Source organism: Priapulus caudatus, unplaced genomic scaffold, assembly GCF_000485595.1.
Source record: "Priapulus caudatus unplaced genomic scaffold, Priapulus_caudatus-5.0.1 Scaffold300, whole genome shotgun sequence".
Lineage (NCBI taxonomy): Eukaryota > Metazoa > Priapulida > Priapulimorpha > Priapulimorphida > Priapulidae > Priapulus > Priapulus caudatus.
In genome coordinates, this window is record NW_014577361.1 from 146887 (window position 1) to 159593 (window position 12707).

Genomic DNA, 12707 nt, shown 5'->3' on the forward strand with positions numbered 1-12707 from the left:
TACTTATCATATCTACATTATCTACTTATTCCAGTATCATATTTCAACCACCGGAATGCACATGAGAAATTTTTTATCGCACCTATTATGAATAAATTCACACAGCCAAAACACACTCATGCCGTGACATTGCTACACAGTAGCTATGCAGTGACCAAGATTCGAACCTGAGTTATTGAGGCCACAACGCGAGGTACGAACCCACTATACGATCTGCTACTAACTGAAGCGCGAAGATTTTTTAAGATGATTAATCGCATTCCAAAAAACAAAACAAAAAAACAAACAGGATATAGTTAGCATAATTATAATTGACGTCAACTGTGTTGCATTAGCCGTGATCGTATAGTCGTTAGTACCTTGCGTTGTGGCCGCAATAACCCAGGTTCGAATCCTGGTCACGGCATAGTACGACCTAGCAATGTCAAGGCTTGAGCCCTTTTTATCACGTCAACGTCGGTATATTTTAAATAGAAATTACCGGTGCATTATTAGTGATTATGTGTTCTTAACTACTAAAATTCATTTCGATATTCTTAAAAACTCTTCACTGGGATTTTATGCTCTCGAAGGTGCGGATCAGTGTCAAATCATTTGATATGTTGCACAGTTTAGCATCTAAAATTAATATAGCGCGCTGTATTTCTAAATTAAAATTTCAATTGTCGTGTAGCACATAGTAAACACCGCTATTATACGGCATGTTTTTTGTTTCATAATTCGATTTTTTGTTTTATGGTTGATTTTATCACATATAACATTCGATTTATCACATATAACATTCGATTTATCACATATAACATTTGATTTATCCCTATAACATTTGATTTATTGCATATAACATTTGATTTATCGCCTATGATATTTGATTATTTAATCATATGTTATATGCAATAAGTCGACAATAATTTCCTGCCAAAAGTACAATTGCATCATTCATACTATGCCTGTTAATTCGATTGTATTAGGCATTTACTGTTTTAAATGTTAACATTATTTGATTTTATATCAGAAAGAGAATCAAACCATTCGATCCTAGCATCAAACATTCGGTTTTGGAATCAAACCATTCAATTATGGAATAGAATCGTTCGATTTTGGAATCAAGTCGTTCGATTTTGGAATCGAATCGTTCGATTTTGGAATCGAATCATTCGAGCTGCGAATCAAACCATTCGATCCTGTATTATGTAGATCCCTTCTGCACGCACCGCATCGAACCATGCGACTCTGAATCGAATTATTCGATCCGTGAATCGAAGCATTCGATCCGTGAATCAAAGCATTCGATCGTGAATTTAAGCGTTCAATTCGTCTCAGCAGCTATGTTGATGCTGCCATCTATCTGTGACTGTTTTCATTAGAAGCTGAAGAACTGATTCTTAATATCATAATAATTCTTCATAATATCACAATAATATCATAATAATAACATATTGATATCCTAATAATTCATGACCTCGTAATGTTTCTGACAGCGGGCGCAGATCATTGTCACACACGCGTAAGTCAAGGATATAGCGAAACATGAATAGCGCGCAGCATAATATCGAAACATGATACCCATGCAGTTTAACACACAATGGGATTGTAGTTCACAATGGCAGCGGCTGACATCACCGCAACAGCAGCCAGTACGATGAAGCTCGATTCGCGCCATTCTCTCTTCCGCAAACGTAGTCGGTAAGCGTCGAAGTGCTTTCCTTGACGAAAGGGTAGAAGTCTTCACATTCCTTTGGTTCTCCATATAGATTTGTCACGGTAACCATGAGACTATCAAATTTTCTAAAAAATAGTAAGGTTAGCAATCAATAATTGGTCGCAATGTTTATCACTTTACTAATTACGGAAACTTTTAAAATAGACTATGCGCCATCTCATTTTCTGTATGCCACCCGCAGGACCCTTTAGCGTACTAATGTACTAGTGTAATACTCGTTTAGTACTAATGTAGTACTAATTTATAGTACATCACTGTCTTCAACGTTAGACAATCAATTTATTTCACAAATGATAAATTACGACACTACAGTTGTGTGATTTTGCTCACCGTTTATGGTTAAATACCTGCGTTACACCAATATTTTGTTGTTCTGTTCAGTGCATGTAAACGCTCAGACTCGATACATTTTCCATAGTGGAATAGTGCAATTCGTTTCAATGTATCAAATTTTTGTAACTCTTTCGAACATTATTTTATCCAGTAGCAGGTTATACTTAGTGCTGTTAGTTATATTCGAGGTCATGAATTATTAGGATATCAATATGTTATTATTATGATATTATTGTGATATTATGAAGAATTATTATGATATTAAGAATCAGTTCTTCAGCTTCTAATGAAAACAGTCACAGATAGATGGCAGCATCAACATAGACCTGCTGAGACGAATTGAACGCTTAAATTCACGGATCGAATGCTTTGATTCACGGATCGAATGCTTCGATTCACGGATCGAATAATTCGATTCAGAGTCGCATGGTTCGATGCGGTGCGTGCAGAAGGGATCTACATAATACAGGATCGAATGGTTTGATTCGCAGCTCGAATGATTCGATTCCAAAATCGAACGATTCGATTCCAAAATCGAACGACTTGATTCCAAAATCGAACGATTCTATTCCATAATTGAATGGTTTGATTCCAAAACCGAATGGTTTGATGCTAGGATCGAATGGTTTGATTCTCTTTTCTGATATAAAATCAAATAATGTTAACATTTAAAACAGTAAATGCCTAATACAATCGAATTAACAGGCATAGTATGAAATGATGCAATTGTACTTTTGGCAGGAAATTATTGTCGACTTATTGCATATAACATATGATTAAATAATCAAATATCATAGGCGATAAATCAAATGTTATATGCAATAAATCAAATGTTATATGGGATAAATCAAATGTTATATGTGATAAATCGAATGTTATATGTGATAAATCGAATGTTATATGTGATAAATCGAATGTTATATGTGATAAAATCAACCATAAAACAAAAAATCGAATTATGAAACAAGAAACATGCCGTATAATCGCGGTGTTTACTATGTGCTACACTACAATTGAAATTTTAATTTAGAAATACAGCGCGCTATATTAATTTTAGATGCTAAACTGTACAACATATCAAATGATTTGACACTGATCCGCACCTTCGAGAGCGTAAATCCCAGTGAAGAGTTTTTAAGAATATCGAAATGAATTTTAGTACTTAAGAACACATAATCACTAATAATGCACCGGTAATTTCTATTTAAAATATACCGACGTTGACGTGATAAAAAAGGGCTCAAGCCTTGACATTGCTAGGTCGTAGCTATGCCGTGACCAGGATTCGAACCTGGGTTATTGCGGCCACAACGCAAGGTACTAACCACTATACGATCACGGCTAATGCAACACAGTTGACGTCAATTATAATTATGCTAACTATATCCTGTTTGTTTTTTTGTTTTGTTTTTTGGAATGCGATTAATCTTAATGCATCTTAAAAAATCTTCGCGCTTAGTTAGTAGCAGATCGTATAGTGGGTTCGTACCTCGCGTTGTGGCCTCAATAACTCAGGTTCGAATCTTGGTCACTGCATAGCTACTGTGTAGCAATGTCACGGCATGAGTGTGTTTTGGCTGTGTGAATTTATTCATAATAGGTGCGAGGAAATTTCTCATGTGCATTCCGGTGGTTGAAATATGATAACTGGAATAAGTAGATAATGTAGATATGATAAGTAGAAGTGACTGGAATATGATAACTGACTGGAAGTCACTGTAAAGAATCACATTGTAAGAACCAACAGAGACGAATACAAATCGCTGAGACACAAATTGATGGGAAATAGGTTCAAGCGAGTAGGATTTATGCCACATACTATTTATTATTATGGATAAACAGTGAAGATTTTACGAATGCCGAAATTAATTGTAGTAAACTTAAGAACACATAACCACTTACAATTCTGCGCAGGCATATATATATTATTATGTTGCCTGCTCTCTTTCTCGCTCCCGCGCGCGAGTGTCATCTAGCGTGCTCTCCCTCTCTATTCCGTGACAGTTCCTTGGACTAAGAGGATTATTCTGACGATTACCATCATTCTTGGCGATGATATACGAGATTAAGAGCTGCTGTACTTGCACCCGACGCAGGTCGACGCCAATGACGAGGAGGCGATATTCCGCGAGCTGTTCGCGCCGAGCTTCACCGCCTACAAATCTGTCAAGTATGAATCTCGCGGCTGGTTCGTGGGCATCTCACGGAACGGACACGCGAAGCCGGGCCGCAAGACTGTGCTAGGTCAGGCAGCTACTAGCTTCCTGCTTCGAGACGCCGCCGACAGCTGACCCGATACCATAACCATGCATGCAGGTGAGACATCTCGTGTAGAAGAAGAAGAAGAAGAAGAAGAGGGAGAAAAAGAAGAAGAAGAAGAAGAGGAAGAAGAAGAAGAAGAAGAAGAAGAAGAAGAAGTGATGGATCTTGATCTCGCCTGCGGAGTTGATAACGCGAACGGGTTGATATCGCAGATGGCATCTATAAACACGGTGAGAAAGAGAAAAGAGAGGCGAGCGAGAGAGAAGATGAGGGGGACGTGCGGTACGTCCACCGTTGATGCGTCCCGGCATCGGTTTACACGTGGTAGTAGTGACGACGCTTAATGGGGAAAACGTAGGTATCAGGGCCGTAGTCTGGAGCAAAATCCTAAGTTGTTGTGATGGAGGAGCGAAATTTCGTGACTCAGCTGAGTGATGCGAGAGATGTATGCAGCAGCTTCAGGTCAGCGTGCATGGTGTGACGGGGTGGGTGCGGGACGAGGGTTTCACGGATGATCACGTAACGACTCGCGCTGGTTTTAGGATTATTTGCATTTACAATGCCATTATTTTATTTAATATATTATTTATCTAAAATGTATGGGGCAACTGCACCGGTGTCCGCCAAAGGCTACAGTCCTGAGCGCTCTACGTGCCGACATGCTACAGAGAGGGTTAACAAGAGAGAGAGAGAGAGAAAAGGAGAAAAAAAGAAAGAGAGAGAGAGAAAAGGAAAGAGAATAAGAAAGAAAGAAAGAGAGAGAGAGAGAGAGAGAGAGACAGAGCGTTTTTTGGATGTCACAAAAATTGAGTGCTCGCGTCCGTTTCCTTCTACCTCAATAAATACCCTACTTAGGGATATTAGAAATAAAATAAATAGTTTACTATAGTAATAATAAATTATATAGACTATAAATTAGATAGAATAGTGATGCGTAAATGTAAAGATATGAAGTCTTTAGCATCGTACTTACTATCTATACGTATACATGAGTTATTTATTATACGATTTATGACATACGCATACACGCACAGATATAATCAAACACGACCGCATGCATTCACGCACGCGCGCACGTACGCTCGTACGTACGTACACACATATGTACGCATATATGAACACACACACACACACACACACACACACACACACACACACACACACACACACACACACACACACACACATATATGTATATATCATATCAAGAGTAGATAATAACTACTGTTAAATATAATGTTATTATCTACTCTTGATCATATATATATACAGGACGGGCCCGGTAAAGTGAGAAATACTGGTTATATATACCTTGCAGTATATTCTGTAGTTAGACTGACTCCATGTCGTTTCCAAATCAAAATCTTTTTGCATGCGTTTAAAGACGTGAAATCCAATCTAGATCGCATTGATTTATGTTTTTACCAGTTGGAGAGCGAAACGCCAATCAGGATCACTCCCGACTCTTAAATTCCAGTTTTATTACTTTTTGTCGAATGATTATTGTTGGGGGGATAATTTTCATTTATTTTTGACTTCGTGTATTCTGTCGTATTATTTTCCCATGAACTAAGCTTCCACATTTTCCACACATTTTGCATACATATTCGGTATTTTACGTCTAGAAGTTACAGGTGTGATAATGTGTATCCTTTTTCAGAGATAATTTTGAATTAATTGCGAAATATTCCTAAAGCTAAATAACATTCGTATAGGTTTCGTATTTACCGCATTTGGCTGTAAATGGGTTAGGTGCTTGACCCACCTTGGGGCGTAGATTATGGATTCATCATCTATCGTGATCACCTGCTACTGTGCAAGCAGCGTCCAACGATATTACCAGCGTAAGTGTGTGAGTTTGTTGTATTTATTATATCTAATCTCACACTATGTAAATAAAAAGGCGCGATACGCGTGTGAAACTACGCCCGTAGTACATATAGGGCCTACTTATGGCTACGTTAGGCCTATACGCCGTCATCAATTCGTGTTACACATCACGTTTCAGTAGATCGTTTGTTAGCATTAGCTAAGATGTTTCATACAGCCCGTACTAATACTGGAGACTGATTAGGGAAAATACTACTAATAAACTGTTTCAGTTCGCACTTGCACGATTGTTTCAAATTGATTTGATTTTAGTTTTAGGCACACACTGTCAACTAACGGTTCAGTATAAAGCAGTATAATATATACACTTCTTAACAAAGTCGGTTTTTAAATAAATACATGCATTTCATGCTAAATTGATTATAAGAATTGCAAGAATTAATGTTAACACCTAAATAAGTTATTTCCCTCGTTTGTTAGAATCGACACTCTATAATTAATCGCGCATATTCATTTATCCTATACAGCCATTCATCGCACCAATTAATGAGTGCTTATATACCTTTAGTTAACTTTTCTGTCAGACGTTATTAAAGGCAACTCTGTGCAATTGTTGATGTAGTATGACACTGTTAATTGGCATTGAAGAGTAGCAAATTCGACAATATGGCGTGCACGCTCAAAAATCGGGTGCAAGCTGGATCAGGTCGACTGACCTATAGCAACTGTAACCAAGTGGGCGTGGTTATCTCGCTCAGACCAGCATTTTACCAGCATTTGCTACATCGAACTTTTATATTTTTCCTGCACATTTTAACCACGGTGGGCCCGTCGTAGTTTGACGGTACAAGCGTGTCATGTTGAAAACATCAAGTAAAATACTACGACGATGAACGTCTCATTGCAGTATAGGCATCATATGGTAAGCATCAAGAGTGCTCTCATATAAAAATCCGTCTCATTACCGACATCTTGTATCTTCCTATTTTTGCGCGCACACATGAAATCAGTTTTTTTTTATTTAGTGCTCCACCCATATTTTTTTATGTGTGATTGCAACCATGTTTGACAGTCGGTCGTCGGTTGGTTGCTCTGACTAGTAGAATGAAATTGCAATTCGTTGTTTGTCCGATATGTTGGAATGGTTGCGCGTAAAGACGCACACATATTGCCGACATTGGGCATCCTGCAGGAATTCTTGAAGCCTGTACCCACGAATTCAGAAATACTCACGAGCCACAAACTAGCATACGAATATAGCCGTTATACATTGCGTCATCCATATATCCAGTGTAGCTTCCTTCGTAACGACACGTAAACGGCCAACATAGGGGATGTGATTACGATTTTATCCCGTTTAATATGATTAATTAGTGTGGAGACAGGAGACGATTATGTTGGTACTCCGGCCCGTAATTCATTATGGCTTATTTCCGTTGATTATAACAAGCATATACAATGGACCAGGCAATATAACCAGGCATCACTCCTGTAGAGGCAACTGCGGTTTACGTGAATGTGAATGTGTTTAGAATATTGCAATCATCTCCCGCCAGATGGCGCGACGTGAACATAATGAAAGTATCAAGAGCTAATAAATATTATTATTAGCCCTTGAAAGTATTATAGTAGCCACCGTAGGGTACCAAACTGTGTTAAGAAACTTGAAAGTATATACACAACACATGCACATAATTTGGTATTTAACTGAAGACATGTGCAACCGGTTCCAGAATATATATGTATAATATATATATATTGGACAAAGATTAGCTTTATGCGGTTCACGCTGACGCTGTAGGTCTAATTATTTGGTTAATTGTGATTTAGGGAATGTTACGACCTAGTATGGGAATACGGTGATTGTTTCTAGGGACTCGTGTATATGCTTCGAAAGTAGCCACCGGTAACGTAAAACGTATATCATATGGTACAGCCATCTGTAAATTGCCGATTTCAGCAATTGAGACAGATTAATATGATGCAGGATGCATAAAATACACTTGCAAATATCATATTTCGTTCTATTCGTATAATAAAAATCCGCATGATGCCAAAAACGTTTAGTTTCTCGGCATATGTTCTTAATCATTAGCCATATTTTCTACCCGAACTCGTAGAGTCTATTATGCTACATAAATTGACAGGAGCCATGAGCGAATCCCAGCTCACGAAAAGCGGCCGCGCACGTGCATGGGCGTAAGAAAGCTGAGTAGAGCAGTAGAACATTAAATGGCGCGAATCGAGCTTCATCGTACTGGGCTGCTGTTGCGGTGATGTCAGCCGCTGCCATTGTGAACTACAATCCCATTGTGTGTTAAACTGCATGGGTATCATGTTTCGATATTATGCTGCGCGCTATTCATGTTTCGCTATATCCTTGACTTAGTTACGCGTGTGTGACAATGATCTGCGCCCGCTGTCAGAAACATTACGAGGTCATGAATTATTAGGATATCAATATGTTATTATTATGATATTATTGTGATATTATGAAGAATTATTATGATATTAAGAATCAGTTCTTCAGCTTCTAATGAAAACAGTCACAGATAGATGGCAGCATCAACATAGACCTGCTGAGACTTTGCCCCGTGTTCCGCTTTGCCCCGGGTTACCCTACATAGCCAAATGTGGCAAATACACAGAAATGTACGGAGACCCAAACTACAATAATATTCCAGATTTAGGTGCTGTAGAGAGGTGGGAGGGAGCGAGTGAGTAAGGTGAAGGGGTGCGCCATTGCATCATGCGCAGGGACTTGGTGCAAGTCTGGCCGCAGGCAAGCAGGCCAGTTTAGATCTAGCCGGATGCCCCGCCTGTGTTTACGATCGCGATAAGCCGGAACAATACAGGTCTATGCACGGTCGCTGTATATTTATCCGGATCTACTCGATCTCGTCTCGTCGGAAAGTCATGTCACTTGTCTGCCATCTATCTGTGACTGTTTTCATTAGAAGCTGAAGAACTGATTCTTAATATTATAATAATTCTTCATATGAGAGATCGAGAAAATCCATTAAATATTAAAACGAGAGATCGAGAAGCTTTTCAACAGAATGATGTTTCTTTTTGCATAAACTGGGCATGTATTCCATGCTCTAACTCCATGCGCCATATGGCATGTTTTTTGTTTCATAATTCGATGTTGTTAATCGTTCGATTTGTTTAATGTTTTGTTCGATGTATATATGGGCTAAAATCACATATGCATGTTTAAACGTTACCTTTGATATTTTTCCTTTATAATTAAATCATTATTTAATCATGCGAATCAAATGGCTTGATTGACTGGATCGAAAGCTTCAATTCACGAATTGAATGCCTAAATTCACGGATCGAATGCTTTGATTCACGGATCGAATGCTTCGATTCACAGATCGAATAATTCGATTCAGAGTCGCATGGTTCGATGCGGTGCGTGCAGGAGGAATCTACATAATACAGGATCGAATGGTTTGATTCGCAGATCGAATGATTCGATTCCAAAATCGAACGATTCGATTCCAAAATCGAACGACTTGATTCCAAAATCGAACGATTCTATTCCATAATTGAATGGTTTGATTCCAAACCCGAATGGTTTGATGCTAGGATCGAATAGTTTGATTCTCTTTTCTGATATAAAATCAAATAATGTGAACATTTAAAACAGTAAATGCCTAATGCAATCGAATTAACAGGCATGGTATGAAATGATGCAATTGTACTTTTGGCAGGAAATTATTGTCGATTTATTGCATATAACATATGACTAAATAATCAAATATCATAGGCAATAAATCAAATGTTATATGCAATAAATCAAATGTTATATGGGATAAATCAAATGTTATATGTCCTTACAACAAACACATTTTTGAAATTAATTGGTATAAATGATAATGATAGATGTACTTTTTGTAACCAAGAAAGTGAAACAATACTCGCATTCTAAATTTGTAATGTTTTCATGTAAGAGCCGTATGGCAAGATATACAAAATTGGTTTGTAACTAGAGGATACCCTCAACTGCATACATTGGATGTAAAAGATATTATCTTGGGAATACAATCTACCGACATTATCATTAACCAAATAATAAACATTACAAAATTTGTTATATATAAATGTAGAACAAAAAATAGAATACCAAGCTTTGCAATGGTAAAGGCATACATAACATATATAATGAAAATTGAAAAACATATTGCCTTTACAAACCAAAAACAGGATTCTTTCTTAGGTAAATGGTCCGCTTTCTTTTGGTCACTACAATAACAATGTTTAGTACTGCTACTACACAAAATTATAGTTGCACCCTTATGCTACAGTATATATATACTTGTATGTCTTAGAAAATTGTAATTGAAGTGTCGTCAAGGTTGCCAATGAAGTCGTACAATATTTTGTTGTGTACAAGAATTACACTGTAGATATTTATTATGTTTACCTTTAGAAACAGAGCTAATACTAGCTAACAATAGGTCCGTATATGATCTAATGTGTTGTGTTATCTCACTTAATTGTGATATTATTGTACTGTATACAATGTCAATGTGATCTGGAAATAAAACATTATAAAAAAATTTAAAAAATAATAATATTTTAGAATAAAAAATAAAATAATTAAAAAAAATGTTATATGTGATAAATCGAATGTTATATGTGATAAATCGAATGTTATATGTGATAAATCGAATATGTTTATCTGTGATAAAATCAACCATAAAACAAAAAATCGAATTATGAAACAAAAAACATGCCGTATAATAGCGGTGTTTACTATGTGCTAACACGACATTGAAAATTTTATTTAGAAATACAGCGTGCTATATTATTTTAGATGCTAAACTGTTGCAGCATCATCAAATGATTTGACACTGATCCGCACGCCTTCGAGAGCATAAAATCCCAGTGAAGAGTTTTTAAGAATATCGAAAGAATTTATGTAGTTAAGAACACATAATCACTAATAATGCACCGGTAATTTCTATTTAAAATATACGCGACGTTGACGTGATAAAAAGGGCTCAAGCCTTGACATTGCTAGGTCGTAGCTATGCCGTGACCCAGGAATCGAACTTGGGTTATTGCGGCCACAACGGCAAGGTACTAACACTATACGATCACGGCTAATGCACACAGTTGACGTCATTATAATTATGCTAACTATATCCTGTATGGTGGCCGAGGGTTTGCCACTACAATTTTACCTCTGAAATAAATAAAAAGCAAAAAAAAAAATCAAAATCAAAATCAAGATTCAAAACGAAAATCAAAATCAAAATGCAAAATCAAAATCAAAATCAATTCAAAATCAAAATCAAAATCAAAATTCAAAATCCAAAATCGAAATCAAAACGAAATCAAATCAGAAATCAAAATGCAAGAAATCAAAATCAAGAAAATGGAAATCACCGAAATCAAAATCATCAAAATCCATCAAATCAATCAAAATCGTAAGTGAAAACTGAGTTTTACAGCGTTGGCGAGAAGCTGGCCAAAAGTGTGAAGATCAGTTTTCGGCGTGTGCCGAGAGCTGCCAAAGAGTGCAAATCAGTTTTTTTTTGCGGTATGGCCGAGAGCTGGCCAATATAGAACTGGTTACGCGCGTTTGTGCCACCTGTCACCTCGGGCATATATCCTTTGCTACCACGCGCACGTTTAGTGGCGGGGCCCGTTGGAAGTCGACTATGACGCACGGCGGCGCTGTGATAAGATTCATATGGGCTATACGCAGCACGGCGGCCGTTGATGGCCGACTCAATATGGCTAGGAGATGAGGAAGGGGAGAAGGGAGAAGCTGAGGAGAAGGAGGAAGGGGAGAATGGAGAAGGGTCGGTGGAGAAGGAGGTAATGGAGTAAGCTGTGTGGAGAAGGAGGGAAGGGTGAGAAAAGGAAAGAGAGTTGGTGAGAAGGAGGAGGGAGAAGCTGGTGGAGAAGGAGGAGGGGAGAAGGGAGAAGGTGTTGGAGGAGGAGGAAGAGGGGAGAAAGCTGGGTGGAGAAGGAGGAGGGGGAACGAAGAGAAAGGTGGTGGAGAAGGAGGGGAGAAGCTGGTGGAGGAGAGGGAGGAAGGAGAAGGTGGTGGAGGGGCAGTAAACTGGTAGAGAAGTGAGGAAGTGGGAGAAAGCTGGTGGAGAAGGAGGGAGAGAAGGGAGCTGGTGGGAGGGGGGGAAAAGAAGAAGGGAGAAGCTGGTGAGAAGGAGGAGGGGAGAAGGTGGTGGTAGAAGGAGAGAGGGGAGAAGCTGGTTGAGAAAGAGGAGGGAGAGAAGGGAAACGTGTGGACGAAGAGGAGGAGAAGCTGGTGAAGAAGGAGGAAGGGGAAAAAAAAAAAAAAAAAAAGAAAAAACTGTGGAGAAGGAGGAAGGGGAGAAGGCGAGAAGGTGGTGAGAAGGAGGAAAGGGAGAAGGAGAGAGGTGGTGAGAGAGGAGGAATGGAGAAGCTGGGTGGAGGAAAGGCGGAAGGGGAGAAAGGAGGACAGGGGCGAAGGAAAAGGTGGTGAGCACTAGTGGAAGAAGGAGGGGGCAGAAGGGAGAAGGTGTTGGAGAAGGAGGAGGAGGAAAGCTGTGAGAGGAGCAGG

General features: G+C 38.5%; 1 protein-coding gene and 2 non-coding genes across 3 annotated transcripts in view; 2 read left to right on the forward strand and 1 right to left on the reverse strand.

Annotated features, from left to right (window-relative positions):
* LOC106808730 overlaps nt 1-10073 on the forward strand; it is a 29840-nt gene extending 19767 nt beyond the window's left edge. The window contains exon 6 of the mRNA XM_014811562.1: nt 8535-10073. The gene's annotated coding sequence lies outside the window, so the exon portion shown is untranslated. The remainder of the gene's footprint in view (nt 1-8534) is intronic.
* Nucleotides 335-406, forward strand: Trnah-gug. The gene has a single exon. It is a non-coding gene; the product is annotated as a tRNA-His (tRNA).
* On the reverse strand, nt 3324-3395 carry Trnah-gug. The gene has a single exon. It is a non-coding gene; the product is annotated as a tRNA-His (tRNA).
* Nucleotides 10074-12707: the final 2634 nt, after the last annotated feature.